Source organism: Caretta caretta, chromosome 23 (assembly GCF_965140235.1).
Source record: "Caretta caretta isolate rCarCar2 chromosome 23, rCarCar1.hap1, whole genome shotgun sequence".
Classification (NCBI taxonomy): domain Eukaryota; kingdom Metazoa; phylum Chordata; order Testudines; family Cheloniidae; genus Caretta; species Caretta caretta.
This window is the reverse complement of record NC_134228.1, coordinates 275,619-289,319: the sequence shown is the minus strand read 5'-3', so window position 1 is coordinate 289,319 and position 13,701 is coordinate 275,619. Positions and strand designations below refer to the sequence as shown.

At 45.4% G+C, this 13,701-nt stretch overlaps 1 protein-coding gene across 14 annotated transcripts in view; it reads left to right on the top strand.

Moving 5' to 3' along the window:
- Positions 1–3,214: 3,214 nt before the first annotated feature.
- The window catches only part of LOC125628194 (leucine-rich repeat and fibronectin type III domain-containing protein 1-like protein), a 254,572-nt gene continuing 244,085 nt past the window's right edge, over positions 3,215–13,701 (top strand). For 11 of the 14 annotated variants that reach the window (XM_048833072.2, XM_048833066.2, XM_048833060.2 and 8 more), the window contains exon 1: positions 3,222–3,907. The gene's annotated coding sequence lies outside the window, so the exon portion shown is untranslated. Of the gene's footprint in view, positions 3,908–13,701 lie in introns of all 14 variants that reach the window. The other 3 variants (XM_048833073.2, XM_048833071.2, XR_007354163.2) reach the window with 2 other exon arrangements.

Sequence of the window (13,701 nt, the reverse complement as noted above, 5' to 3'; positions counted from 1 at the left end):
TTCAGAGTAGCAGCCGTGTTAGTCATCTGTAGCTCACAAAAGCTTATGCTCAAATAAATTTGTTAGTCTCTAAGGTGCCACAAGTACTCCTTTTCTTAATACAAAGAGAGAGACTTCAATGCATATCTCCACTGATTTACAAAGGAGACTGACAAAGAAACCTGTATCTCACTATAGAAGAAATTAATAGGATGAAAGAGGAATATATATATAAACCACTGCAATATTGCCAGCTCCAAGCATTCAGAAATCAATGTCTTGGATTCTTAGCATAAACATACCCTTAATTTTTGAAGAAAAAGTGTTTTACTTTATACTGAATTGGTTGGAATAATGCCAGTATTGCATATCCCAGCTCCATCTCTTTCAGTCTTCATTTTGACAGAGAGGTCAGCAGCATACAGCAATCTGGTGAGCAGGATGTGGTCACAGCATAAGCTTGACCTTCCTGCAGATACCTCCGTGGGAGATTGTGTTCTCCAATTTTTACAAAAAAGTGTAAATAAATTAGTGTTCCAGCATTACTTGGATCTGTGAGTATAACATGCACACTGTTGTCAAGTCTTGTCACTTCATCATAAGTCTTGCAATATTTACTATTTTCCTTAAAGCCCCAGCTCCTGGAGTCATGTTGTTAGGTGAGAATCCCAGCTTTAATTTAAAAAACTAAGCGTCTAATCCTTGTGGTTGTGGAGAAAGCTTGAAAACGTGACTGAAGCGAACCCATAAGCGTCAAATGCCAGAACATAAATAAAAAAGAACGCAATGTGCATTTTTAAGAACAAAAATCTCTCAATTTTGGGGAGCCTGACATGATTTTTCACTGTCTGGAGTTGGCAATACTGCAGTAGTTTATGTACATAAGGTGCTCAGCTCCTTGAGAGCTCGGGCCATTTGGAAAATGGAGCAGTAGGACCTGATCGGGGGGGGGGGGGGAAGAGGGCACTTCAGTTTGTTGTGTGGTCCCCAAATGCCCCCAAACCACATGCCCAAGAGGGTTTAGAGCAGTGGTTCTCAAACTTTTGCATTGGTGACCCCTTTCACACAGCAAACCTCTGAGTGAGACCCCCCCTTATAAATTAAAAGCACTTTAAAAAAATATTTAACACTATTATAAACGCTGGCGGGGAAGCATGGTTTGGGGGTGGAGGCTGATGGCTCGCAACCCCCCACATAATAACCTCATGACCCGCTGAAGGGTTATGCCCACCCAGTTTGAGAACCTCTGGTTTAGAGCCCCGCTTGCTTCCTGCTAGGCCCAAGGTGCTTGGCTTCCTCCCACGAGTTTTGGGGAGGCAGGAATTTACCAAAGAAATCAGTGCTGCACTCAGATATAATACCAGCAACTCTCCCTGGGAAAGGACACAACCCATGATTAATAATAGGGACCTTTCAGCGGCATACAAAGCACTGCCTCTACAGTACAATGCATGGAGCCCCCAGTCCTTAAGAGTACTACCACTGACCCATTATGAGTTCATATTGCACCATCTTAGCCTCAGTCCTGTAGGCCTATTACAGGTATCTCTTACCTCTCACCAGTGATCCCTGGTGCTTGGGTGCAATGGGAGCTCCCAGTCTCTACTATATCACAGGCCTTCATCGCCATGGCTACCGTTCTAGTCAAGACTCCCAGGCAGGGCCTGGGCCACTTTCCCAGCCTGGCTGCAGCCACCTATGCTCCTTCTCCCTAGGCCTATCTCTAACCCCGTATCCAAGGCACCTTTGGGCTGGCTTACTCCAGCCTCAGCCATGGGGCACCTCTTTCCAATCCTACTTCTATGCCCACTGGCTGATAAAGTTGGCTACAGCCAGCCCCTATCCCCCACTTCAAAATTGCTAAGCTCCCACTCTAGAAGTGCATGCCCTTTCTCTAACCAAGCACAGGGAGTGAGGGGTGGGATTTCCTCCCAGTCCTCTGGCCAATAGCTGCATAGGGCCTGCTCTATTTGCTCACCCCTTAATCAATTATCCGGGCTTTTGGTGGGTAGGCCTGGCCTGTTTCAGACTGCTGCTGTGGGCATGTGAAGGGAGGCCTTCCCCTCAGGTAGCATGCAGGGCACACAGTAGTGCTTCTGGCACCTCCCCTTGTGCCTAAAACTCTTCATTGGTGCTGCTGATGCTTAGTGGCTCTGGAAAAATGAGGCACCTTTAAAGTGTCCCAGCTTGAGCACCCAGATACTGGGGCACCCCAAATAACAACCATTTCTGAATGTTTGGGCCCACAATAATAGGGAATAGCTGTGCAGGAGTGACCAGCAGTGTCCTATACTCCACAAACTGCACTGAATAAATGCAGGAGAGGGCTCTGAGGTTTCCCCAGGAATGGGAAAAATAAATGTAAAATAGATTAAACATGCTGTAGCTTTAACTCCTCTCAGACCCATGTGCTCTCCCACCCCTTGCTCTCCAGACAGAAGTGTGGGAATTGCCATAATGGACTAGACACACGGCCCATCCAGCCCTGTCTCTGACAACGGGCCGGATGTTTCGGAGGACAGTGCAAGAACCCCCACACTATACAGATGGGAGGCAATAAAACCCTCCCCATGATGGTCCTACCCTAACCACTAATAGAGATTGCCTTCAAGACATGAGAGTATATCTCTTGTCCTATACTGTTAGTATTAACTATTATAACTCTGGGAAGTCTTGTTAACCCCATACGATGTCTCAGCTATCTTTGAACCTTGCTAAATTCTTGGCCAGCAGGACATCTTGCCAGGAGAAGTGAGTTCCACAGGCTAGTCACACCTTGTGTGAAAACATATTTCCCTCTTCTTATCAGTTTTGAATTTGCCATTTCCCAATGCAACTGAATCCCCCCTTCTTCTGGAGCCGTGAGATCCGGCGACTAGACGCCCCCGCTCTCCCTGCTCTAGACCGGTAGTTTTCAACCCGTGGTCCTGGGACCCTGAGGGAGATTTCCAAAGAGTCTGCACCTGGCACCCCCCGCTGGACGCGTGTTCGGAGCCGGCCGGCGCAGAAGAACAAACCCCGCTGCTCTCGACGGTTCCTTATTTTACACACCACCATGCGCACCCCCTCAGTCCCGCCGAAACAATCTCCACCCCACCCCCGGAGCCACCGCGCCCCGGCCACCGCGCCCCACCCCCTCCCGCCTTCCCGCCGCCGCCCCGCCTCGCCTCAGGAGCGGGCGGCAGCCCGGCCGCTACCGCGCGTGCTCGGCGCGCGCCCGCCGCTCGAGCCTCCCTGAGCCGGGCGGGCTGCGTCCCCAGCCGCCGCCGGTTCCCGGGCTCGCCGAGCAGGGGGCGGCCGGGCAGCGCCCGGCGGCAGGAGCGGGGCCGGGGTCCGACCGCGCGGGATGGAGCCGCCGCCGCCCCGCGCCGGGGTCCCGAGCCGGCCCTAGCCGCCGCCCTCCCCCCCGCTGAGCCGGGAGGCGCCGCCTCAGGGACCGGCCAGACGCCGGGAAGGGGGCCCCGGAGACGGGCCGGCTCAGCCCTCGCTGGCGCCGCGCCTGGGCCGGGGGCGCATGGAAGAGCCCCCCTTTCCAGCCGGCTCCGCAGCTAGCCGCCCGCCGGACTGAGCCCTGGGCGCGTCCCGGGGACTCGGCCGAGGGCGCCGCCCCAGCCCTGCCTGCCCCGGGCGCAGTGGCCGGGGAGCCCGCGCTGCCGGGGGGCTCGGGGACCGGTCGGGGGAGTAGCGGCGTCGCTTGCAGGGGGCTGGGCGGATTTACACCGGGCTCCGGATTCCCCTGGGGGGGAACCTGGATGTGATTTGTTCTTCTTCCCACCGGCCGGCCGGCGAGAGACCAGCCCGCCGGGCTGCGCCGCTGGGCGCCCCCACCCGCGGGGCCCCTGGACAGCTGCGACTCGTGCTTGGCCGGGGGCAGAGAGCCCTGCCCGCTCCGGATCACTGCGGTGCCAGCGCCTCCACCTCTTCCACGGTAATTCTCTCTCCTTCCGTCTCCCAGAGCTGCCGGTGCTGTTCAGACATCGCCGGGCGGGGGGGGGAGCGCTGGTGTTGGTGGGCTTGGGCGGTGGGTGACAGCGCTGCCCGGCTCTGCGAGGTGTTATCGCCTCGGAAAGGTGCGGCACTGGTCGTGCTGTGCTGGGGACTCGGTACCGCTCCGTCTGGTTCGGAGCCCTAGATCGGGAAAAGAGGGGATATGTACATGGTGCCTAATTTCAGAGTCAAAGCTAGGGGGAGGGAGGGTCGGGAGCCCTGGCATGCCGTTACTTCCTTTTACAAAAATGTCTGGATTTCTTGGCCCTATGTTTATCGAAAGAGTTATATTTTTAAAAAAGTTGTAGAAAGCTCTGGTTGCTGGTGCTATGAAAGAAGTACTTTGGGTGGGTTTTAATATTTGTTGTTTCCTTGATGTCTTGATTTCCATGCTATTAAAAAAATGCATAGGACATAAGCTTGAGAAAACAGATGATGAAGAGAGAAATCTTCCCTTTGTATGTATGCTGTGTAGGAGATACGGTGTCTGCTATAAATAGAGATGCAGGTTCAGCTGATAAGGGGACAAACAGCATCTAATTTTTAAATTATGTTTGAATTAGCTTTTGACTGCCTCAGCATCTTAACATTTTCTCAGCATCAGCCAGAAGATAAATAATATGGGATGAACAGATTCTAACAGTGTCATGATTTTTTCCCCTAGTTCTTGATAAATTGCATTGTCATTGTCAGATGTGCCTTGTGTTGCTTGTGCCAGTGTTTTAACTCTCTCTATCTCCCTCTGAAGAGAAATGAAATCCAATCATAACATTACAAACACCTGCTGATAAGTGAGAATGCTTCTTATTCAGTGAGTCACTTTCCAGAGCAAGTCAGAGTTGATTTTACACTGAATAAGGCTCCTTGTAATTGGTAATTTGATCATATGTGACGGCTGAAATAAAACTCTCTTAGCAGAATTCTCTCAGGCATTTCATTTTCCCCTTTGCACAGTTCCTGGTTTAAATTATTGGTGCCTCATAGTTGAAAATGTTTTTTTTTAATGGCATCCAGAAACCAAGACCTGCCAAAATCAAAGCCTGATAAGAATTGAGCTGTGTGTGTGTGTGTTTTAATAGTTTAATTTTGGCATATAATTTAAGCAAAAAGTTTCTAACATTCCACTTCATACACATTTTCAAGGGTTACACCTGATGTGCTGCAGCTAGCTGAAGGGAAGGAACCCTGATAAGCCAGGCAGTGCTGTTGTCCATGTGAGGCTCATGTTTTGTGCAGTGACAGGATGAAGTGGAGCGATATAAATGGATATCATAGTTGATTTTTTTTTTTTAATATCAGTTGTATTCACATTCAGTCAGAACATCCTTTCAGCTTCTTTGCTGTATGAAGCTGGTTAAATGATCTGCACAGTGTCCTGTAGTTGCAGGGTCTATTGTAAGAGATTATGGTATTGTCATTGAGACCTGCTAAGGTGATGCACATAATAAAAAAATGACTGCATAGATTGTAGGTTTGAACTGAGGTTGCTCAGATAGGAAGAAGACTCCCAAGACCATTCACTGGGGAGCATCATTTCCAAAAGACCCAGACATAAATGTGAGGATGACGGGGTTCTTTATCTAATAGGAGTTTGAAACATCACAATAGCATAGTTACCTAAGAAAGTTTGTTTTAAGGATGCAAGATGCTTTTTCCTTAAGGTTGATTTGGTGAAGGTTTTCCTTCTATACATTGCAGCTGGGAGCACAGGTGTCTTAAGACTCCTATGAAGTATGTGTGCCATTTAATCCCTCATTAAATCTTGAAGATATCTTCCACCTTCTTAAATAAAATTTTATCAGGAGTTAAGATTGATTTCACCCCCCTTTCTGATCAGAATAAAGATGAAGTGCTTCTACTAAAATGCCATGTTATGCATTAAAATATTGCTTGTAGGTACAAGATAGCTTTCAGATAAAAGCAGTTGTGCTGCTCAGGGACCAGGCTAAAATGGAGCTTTAACTCAACTGATAGGAAATCATTATGAACTGGTGAGGCACAAATAGATTTTTTAGTAAAAAAAGGTGAGTGGATGCCAAAATCACTTCTGTTCAGGAAAGCTACTACAAAATATGCTGGCTGCTTTTTACTTCTGAGAAGCCAGTTGAATCTAATTATGTTAGGAGAATGAGGAAGCATCATTGTAGACTTAAATGTGGTGGTTAGAGACTCATAAGGATATTAATGTTTGATTATCCCATAAATCCTAAAAGTCATAGTTTAAAGGCAACTGGCTACAGTTCTTCTCAGATTATGAAGTGATGCATTGATTTTTAATGTTTTGTGCGAATTTAGCATTGCTGGGAGGTGCTAGCTTTGGCAGCCCTGCTGTCTGAGAACCTCATCACAGAACTGCTTACAGTACAGACAGTGCAAGTCTTGCTACCTGCCCACCTGCGATGAAAGAGAATTCTCTAAGCCAATTCAGTCCTTGCTGAGATTACCACAAGGGGGCCCATTCTATGTCTCTGTCCAGTAGGAATTGGTCTGAGACTCATTTTTATGATGGACCTGGCTTGGATTTGAACTGATGACCCAGAGCTGAACAGGTCTGTAGTCCATTACCATCCCAGAGCCACCTAGTCATCTTATGCAGTGAGTGCATGGTTTAGGCTGTGCTGTGGTTTTATACCCGTAACATGAGAGAATCTAAGGTATAATTTATACATGCCCCAGGAGAGCACTGGCTACAGTCAAGTTTATAATCAGAATCCTTTGGTGTGTCAGAAATAAATGGGGGATTTAGGATGCTCGTGTGATGGGTTCCCCAGATTGTAACCTGGAACTGGGGTACCAGTGATCCCTCTGTCCCATCAACTTGGGTTCCCTTTCATACTGTGACAAGCTGCAAACCTCTCCAGGTACTGCATTTACACAGATATCCACAGGCAGGGACACACCCAGCTGAGTTACATGAATGCTACTCCCAGCCACTCATGAACCAACAACAGAGAGGCTCCAGCCAATTCCCCCCACCCCCCTTGCAGCTCAGGACCCCACACCTGTACCATCTTGCTCTGGTCAGAAGCCTGACCAGTGTAAATTTATTACCAGTCTGCCGCTCCATCAATGTGGAAAGGATATGCACCAGCTTTTGTTCCTGAGCTGAGGTTTTCCAAGCACTTCAAGCAAAATACACTGTTTTAAGTAAAACATAAAACAGGTTTATTAACTACAGAAAGATAGATTTTAAGTGGTAGGCATAAAGGATAGAGATGGTTACCAAAGAAAATAAAAATCAGTGCACAACCTAAGTCCTATAAACTAAATAGGATTTGAGTCAAGCAGTGTCTCACCCTGATAGATGGTCCAAGCAGGTTACAGATCTTCCATACACAGGCTGGGCTCATCTTGAGCCCAGGACCACCTTGCCTTGTCAGTCTTTGACAAATAAAAGGAAGTTCTTCTTCACTCAATGCACAGTCAACCTGTGGAACTCCTTGCCTGAGGAGGTTGTGAAGGCTAGGACTGTAACAGGATTTAAAAGAGAACTGGATAAATTCATGGAGATTAAGTCCATTAACTGGCTATTAGCCAAGATGGGTAATGAATTCCCTAGCCTCTGTTTGTCAGAGGGTGGAGATGGATGGCAGGAGAGAGATCACTGGATCATTACCTGTTAGGTTCACTCCCTCTGGGGCACCTGGTATTGGCCACTGTCCGTAGTGTTTGTCCTCCAGATGTGTTTCCAGGTGTTCAGTTGGGGGGCGGGAAGTGAGGCCAAGTGATGATGTCACTTCCCCTCTTTTATAGTTTCTTCCAGCTTGCTGGAAAGACCCTTTGCTATGACATGAGTCAAGCAGTCTCCATTGTCTCCGTGCTATCTCTGAGAAGTGTCCATTGTATACAGATGCTGGGATAGTTCTTCGGAGTGTAAATTCCCTTCAGTGGGCCATCAACATGTCTGGCTGCTCCACTGTTGTATCTGAAAGGCTCCATCATATTTCAGTAACACACACACACAGAGCAAAACTTCATAACTTCTCATACAATTATAGCACATACAATCTAACAGGGTATTAATGTTCAACAGATCAAGACTTTTAAAATAATAGCTCACAAGGCATACTTTGTACAGCGTATATCATAATTATATGAAAGTGTTGAATATGGGGGTTCCATGGTGCTGTTTTGAGGTACAGAGTGCCACAGCTCGTCATTGGGAACTAGTGTTTGTTCTAACTAGAAATGTGCTATCTTAGAAACAATTCACAGATGCCCTTTAAGAATACATTTCTGCCAGCAGATTGGCTCCTAATAGGTGTGTTTCAAGTCTGCACATCAAAGCTCACAGATAAGTTCCTTCATCCTGTTTTTTTCAGAGTGAGGCGTTTAACAAGGATTCATTGTTAAGGCCAGAAGGGACCCTAATGATCATATAGTCTGATTGCCTGCATAACAAAGGCTAGGGAATTTCACAAAAAAAGGTCATGCATCAGGCTGGTAAATACTGGTTGAGTGTATTTTTTTACCATGTTGTAGCCATGTTGGTCCCATGATATGAGCGACATCAGGTGGGTGAGGTCATATCTTTTTATTTGAAGTTGGTCCACCTAGGCTCTGTATTTTTAGAGAGGTTTCAGAGTAGCAGCCGTGTTAGTCTGTATCCACAAAAAGAAAAGGAGGGCTTGTGGCACCTTAGAGACTAACAAATTTATTTGAGCATAAGCTTTTGTGAGCTACAGATGCATTCAGCCACTGAATGCATCCGATGAAGTGAGCTGTAGCTCACAAAAGCTTATGCTCAGATACATTTGTTAGTCTCTAAGGTGCCACAAGCCCTCCTTTTATTTTTTAGAGAGAGATATACAATCTTGATTTGAAGAGTCCAAATGACAGAGAATCCATCACATCTTTCAGCTCTTGCCAAGAATCTGCTCATTGCTCTAGCTAGGTGACTGAAACATGAGGGCTTTTAGAGAGACTTTATTCTGGAAGTTCAGAACTTGGCAGCTCAGACTGGCTTGTCTAAAGCTTTAATTAGCAGGTTTATAATTTGGAGCTTAACTGTTGTGGCGGGTAGAACTGATCAATCCAGCTCAAACTGGTCTCAACAGCTCAAGTTCTTGCTCAGGTAGGACAGTTCTTACCATTTTAGGGGGCTCTGTATGTGTGGGGAGTGGGGGAGGGAGGCAGCTAGTAAGCAAAACTTTACAGAGAACACAAAAAGAAAAGGAGTACTTGTGGCACTTGATGCACAGTATGCATCCGATGAAGTGAGCTGTAGCTCACGAAAGCTTATGCTCAAATAAATTGGCTAGTCTCTAAGGTGCCACAAGTACTCCTTTTCTTTTTGCGAATACAGACTAACACGGCTGTTACTCTGAAAACTGAGAACACAAAGACCCTCTTTCACACCAGATAAAATAAGACAGCAAAGGCTCTGATGTAAACTCTCTCATTCATCCTTTAAAATAATTTGCTGGTAAAAGGTGCCAGAGTCCTCTCTGGAGACAGATGCTCTCTCCATCCACACAAAGGTACAGCATGAGACCAGAAGTGACTGTGCAAGGTTTCTCTGGGTCCAGTGTACCTAGAGAAATTACTCTGAAACTTGCCTAAAGATAACAGCCGTGTTAGTCTGTATTCGCAAAAAGAAAAGGAGTACTTGTGGCACCTTCGAGACTAACCAATTTATTTGAGCATAAGCTTTCGTGAGCTACAGCTCACTTCATTGGATGCATACTGTGGAAAATACAGAAGATGTTTTTATACACACAAACCAAGAAAAAATGATGAAGTGAGCTGTAGCTCACAAAAGCTTATGCTCAAATAAATTGGTTAGTCTCTAAGACGCCACAAGTACTCCTTTTCTTTTTGCATCTTTAGGCAAGTGTAGCCTCCATGTCCCTTTCAGTCAGTCTGTTGTCTTTCTGCTGAGATTGCCAATAGAAATGGTTTTGGTGAAAAGTAATTTTGGGTTTTCATCAGAAATGAAAGCCTTGATGTTGTTTGTAATGAAAAAATCAAACTGAATTTGGTTGGTAAACATTTTCAGGTTTTGGTTTAAAACTTGGTTTTCAGTTTTTTCTAAATTGAAAGCAGTTGGGTTTTTTGTTTTACAGAAAATGGTATTCACATTTTGTTTTCCAGTTTCTCTTTAATTGAAAAATGTTAATGGGAAATTTCAGCACCCCTCCCCGAGCCCAAATTTCCCGTGAAAAATAATTGGCCTTTTTCTTTTCTTTTTTTCTAGCTGGCTGTTCTGGTAGTGGGTGTTGAAGCGAGTTTTGCTGGAGGTTGTTAATGAAATGCTACCGTGATAATTACTTGGCACATCATTGTGATCAGGCTGATTAGATCAATTCTCTTTTTACAAAGCTTTTTACACAGGTCTACATTTTCAAAAGCAACTAGCAAAAAGAAAAGGAGTATTTGTGGCACCTTCGAGACTAACAAATTTATTTGAGCATAAGCTTTTGTGAGCTACAGCTCACTTCACAAAAGCTTATCCTCAAATAAATTTGTTAGTCTCTAAGGTGCCACAAGTACTCCTTTTCTTTTTGTGGATAGACTAACATGGCTGCTACTCTGAAAAGTGACTAGGGATTCTGGGAGCTCAAGTTAGCACTTTAAAGAGGTCTGAGTTTCAGAACATTCTGGAAATTGGGCTTCCCTTTGAGTTTTTCAGGTTGGAAGACAGTATGGCCAGATGGCTAGAGCACTAGACTGGGACTCAGGAGACCTGCATTCTATTCCTAGCTTGTCCACTGGTCTGCTGGGTAATTCCATTCTCCTTTTGGTGCCTCAGTTTCCCCACCTGTAAAATGGGGATAATGATGCTTACCTTCTTTATAACGTTCTTTTGGATCTGCTGAGGGAAAGCACTGTATAAAATCCAGAGATTATAATTGGTTATTACCCCAACTCACTGGTCATGTTTGAACATTTAGGCCATGGCAACTGTGTGACACAGGGTCAGCTGGATCTCAGAGCTCAGGAAATGCAAAGACTCCAGGGGCTTAAGGCCAAATCCCAATTTATTAACCACCAAAGTGCACCATAGATCCAAATAGGGTCCCAGACTTTTTTCTGTGCCTGCAGGTCTTTTCATCACTACATGCAGACGGTCCTTGGACTTATGACACAATTGGTTTCTGAAAGTTGCGTCAGAAGTCAAAATTGCGTCATAACTCGGAACTGCAGGCTACTCCATTGCGGGACCGAGCATCGTAAAGTCGAAACCAATTGTCGTAAGTTGAATTAGAGTATCAGTTCAGAAACGTCATAAATCGAGGACTCCCTGTACTCCTTCTGGTGACCTACCAGGCCCACCTACTCGTAAAGGGATAGCACCCTATCCCAAAGTAGCCAGCTGTTGGATTGTGATGATATGAACATCTGTCGATAGGTCTCAGCATTGTCAGACCCCAACTAGATAGGTTGTCCGCCAGGCAAGAACTTTAATTCTTCCAGTTGCCTTGGCCCATTTGTCTCTGGCCTCCTCAAAGGTTATTTGGGGTAGAGAGGCTATGAATTTACATCAGACACTTCTCATCCTATTCTTTTCAGAAAACGGAAAGGTCATTATCTGCACGCATGTTCCAGAAGGATTTGCACTAATCTAATGGGGGAATCATTTCTGTGGGTATAATAAGTGAAATTTTGCTGCATTGGGAGGTATTGGATAAAGGAGAACTCTTGAGCATAATTTCAAAAGAGGAACTGCATTGATTTTTGTAACTAAGAGGAACTATACTCCTCTGATCCAATGCTTGGTTTTATGTCCTTTTCCAGAAGAGCAATTAGTCTGGGAAAATTGGCAGTGCTCAGCCCAGTTGTGACAGGAGTTCACTATGGAACAGAATTCCTTTGAAATATGTGCATATTCTCATCTAATCAGTCATGATCACATTTTGAGACACATTTCTAGGATCACTGAACCTCTGCTGAGCCCAATCATGTGTAGTCAGTACAATCTTGTGCAAGACCAAATAACTCCACCTTTTGCTAAAGCTTGTGGTTCCAGATATTTTTTTTAATCATAACTAAATTATTTATATCCTTGTTGCAGCTCTTTAGCACCCAGCAGTTTCCTAAAGGAATTGTTAAGCGCAAAGAGGGAGAGAAAAAAAATTAAGAAATCCCAGCCCAGTCTTTGCAGCTCATTTATTGCCTGAAATGATTTCAAGTGTACCCTTTTCTGGAGAATAACATGTGCTCCTAACCAGAGCCCCACCCGTGCCCTCACTTCCACGTTCCTGGTCATCTTCAGTCTTGACAATCAAATACTTTCTTTTCCTAGGAAAGAATGCACAGTCTGCTGGGCTGGGGGAGGAGGTATACAACCCCTTTTAAGGAACAGTCTGGAGCTTACAGCTAAAATAGCCTGGCCTGTGCGCAGTCAAGGAGCACCCTCCCTCATCTTTGGGTCTGAGCTGTATAAACAGGAAAAGAAAGCTGATCAGGAGCAAGAGAGACGGGACTGGGAGCCATGCTGGATGGGCCCTAGAAACTGTTTTTCTGACCACATGTTTGGCTGCTCTGTCTCATGCCTTTTAGGTAAGGGCCTTATGAACCGGGTTTTGGCCTCCCCCAGCTCTAATCTTGTACATCTACTTAAAAATAGCTAAACTCGTGCAATCTTGGGTCATTTTTTCTGGGATGGTTTTGGGGAGGGTTTTTTTCTGAAGGGAGATTTTGAAAACTGTAGGGCCCTGTTCGTACTGCAGTCCTTCCCCAGACATAATTCCCACTCTAGTTTTGTCTGAGTGAGGAGGACTGCAGTAGTAATGTGTGTGGTCAAAGAGACCCCCTTGGGACTGTCACCTGATGTGCTGAAACTACCTCTGAGCCCGTTTTCCTTGCCAGCTTGGGACTCCAGAACCCTTATCTTTTTGAGCCAGACACACAAGTCCTTCTCAACACAGACCCAGAGTCTGAGCGCCCCCCCCCCCCCCTCAAGCTGCAGACTTTAACCAAAACTGCTCAGCAGGTTTCCTATCTCCAACACCCAGACACCCAGCTCCCAACAGGATCCAAACCCCAAATAAATCCATTTTACCCTGTATAAAGCTTATACAGGGTAAACTCATAAATTGTCCACTGTCTATAACACTGCTAGAGAGAAATGCACAGCTGTTTTCTCCCCCAGGCATTAATCACTTACTCTGGGTTTATCAATAAACAAAAGTGATTTTATTAAGTATAAAAAGTAGGATTTAAGTGATTCCAAATAATAACAGAACAAATTAAGTTACCAAGCAAAATAAAACAGAACACGCAAGTCTAAGCCTAATACATTTAAGAAAGGTTTTGGAGTGGTAGCTGTGTTAGTCTGTATCAGCAGAAAGAATGAGAAGTACTTGTGGCACCTTAGAGACTAACAAATTTATTTGGGCATAACCTTATAAAGCCCACTTCATCAGATGGATGCAGTGGAAAATACAGTAGGAAGATAGATAGATATACAGAAAACGTGAAAAAATGGGGGTTGCCATACCAACTTTTAATGAGACCAATCGATTAAGGTATGCTATTATCAGCAGGAGAAAGAAAACTTTTGTAGTGATAATCAGGATGGTCCATTTCAAACAGTTGACAAGAAGGTGTGAGTAACAGTAGGGGTGAAATTAGCATGGGGAAATAGTATTAGTTAGTGTAATGACTCCCAGTCTTTATTCAAGCCTAATTTAATGGTGTCCAGTTTGCAGATTAATTCCAGTTCTGCTGTTTCTCATTGGAGTCTGTTTTCAAAGTTTTTTTGTTGAATAATTGCGACTTTTAGGTCTGTAA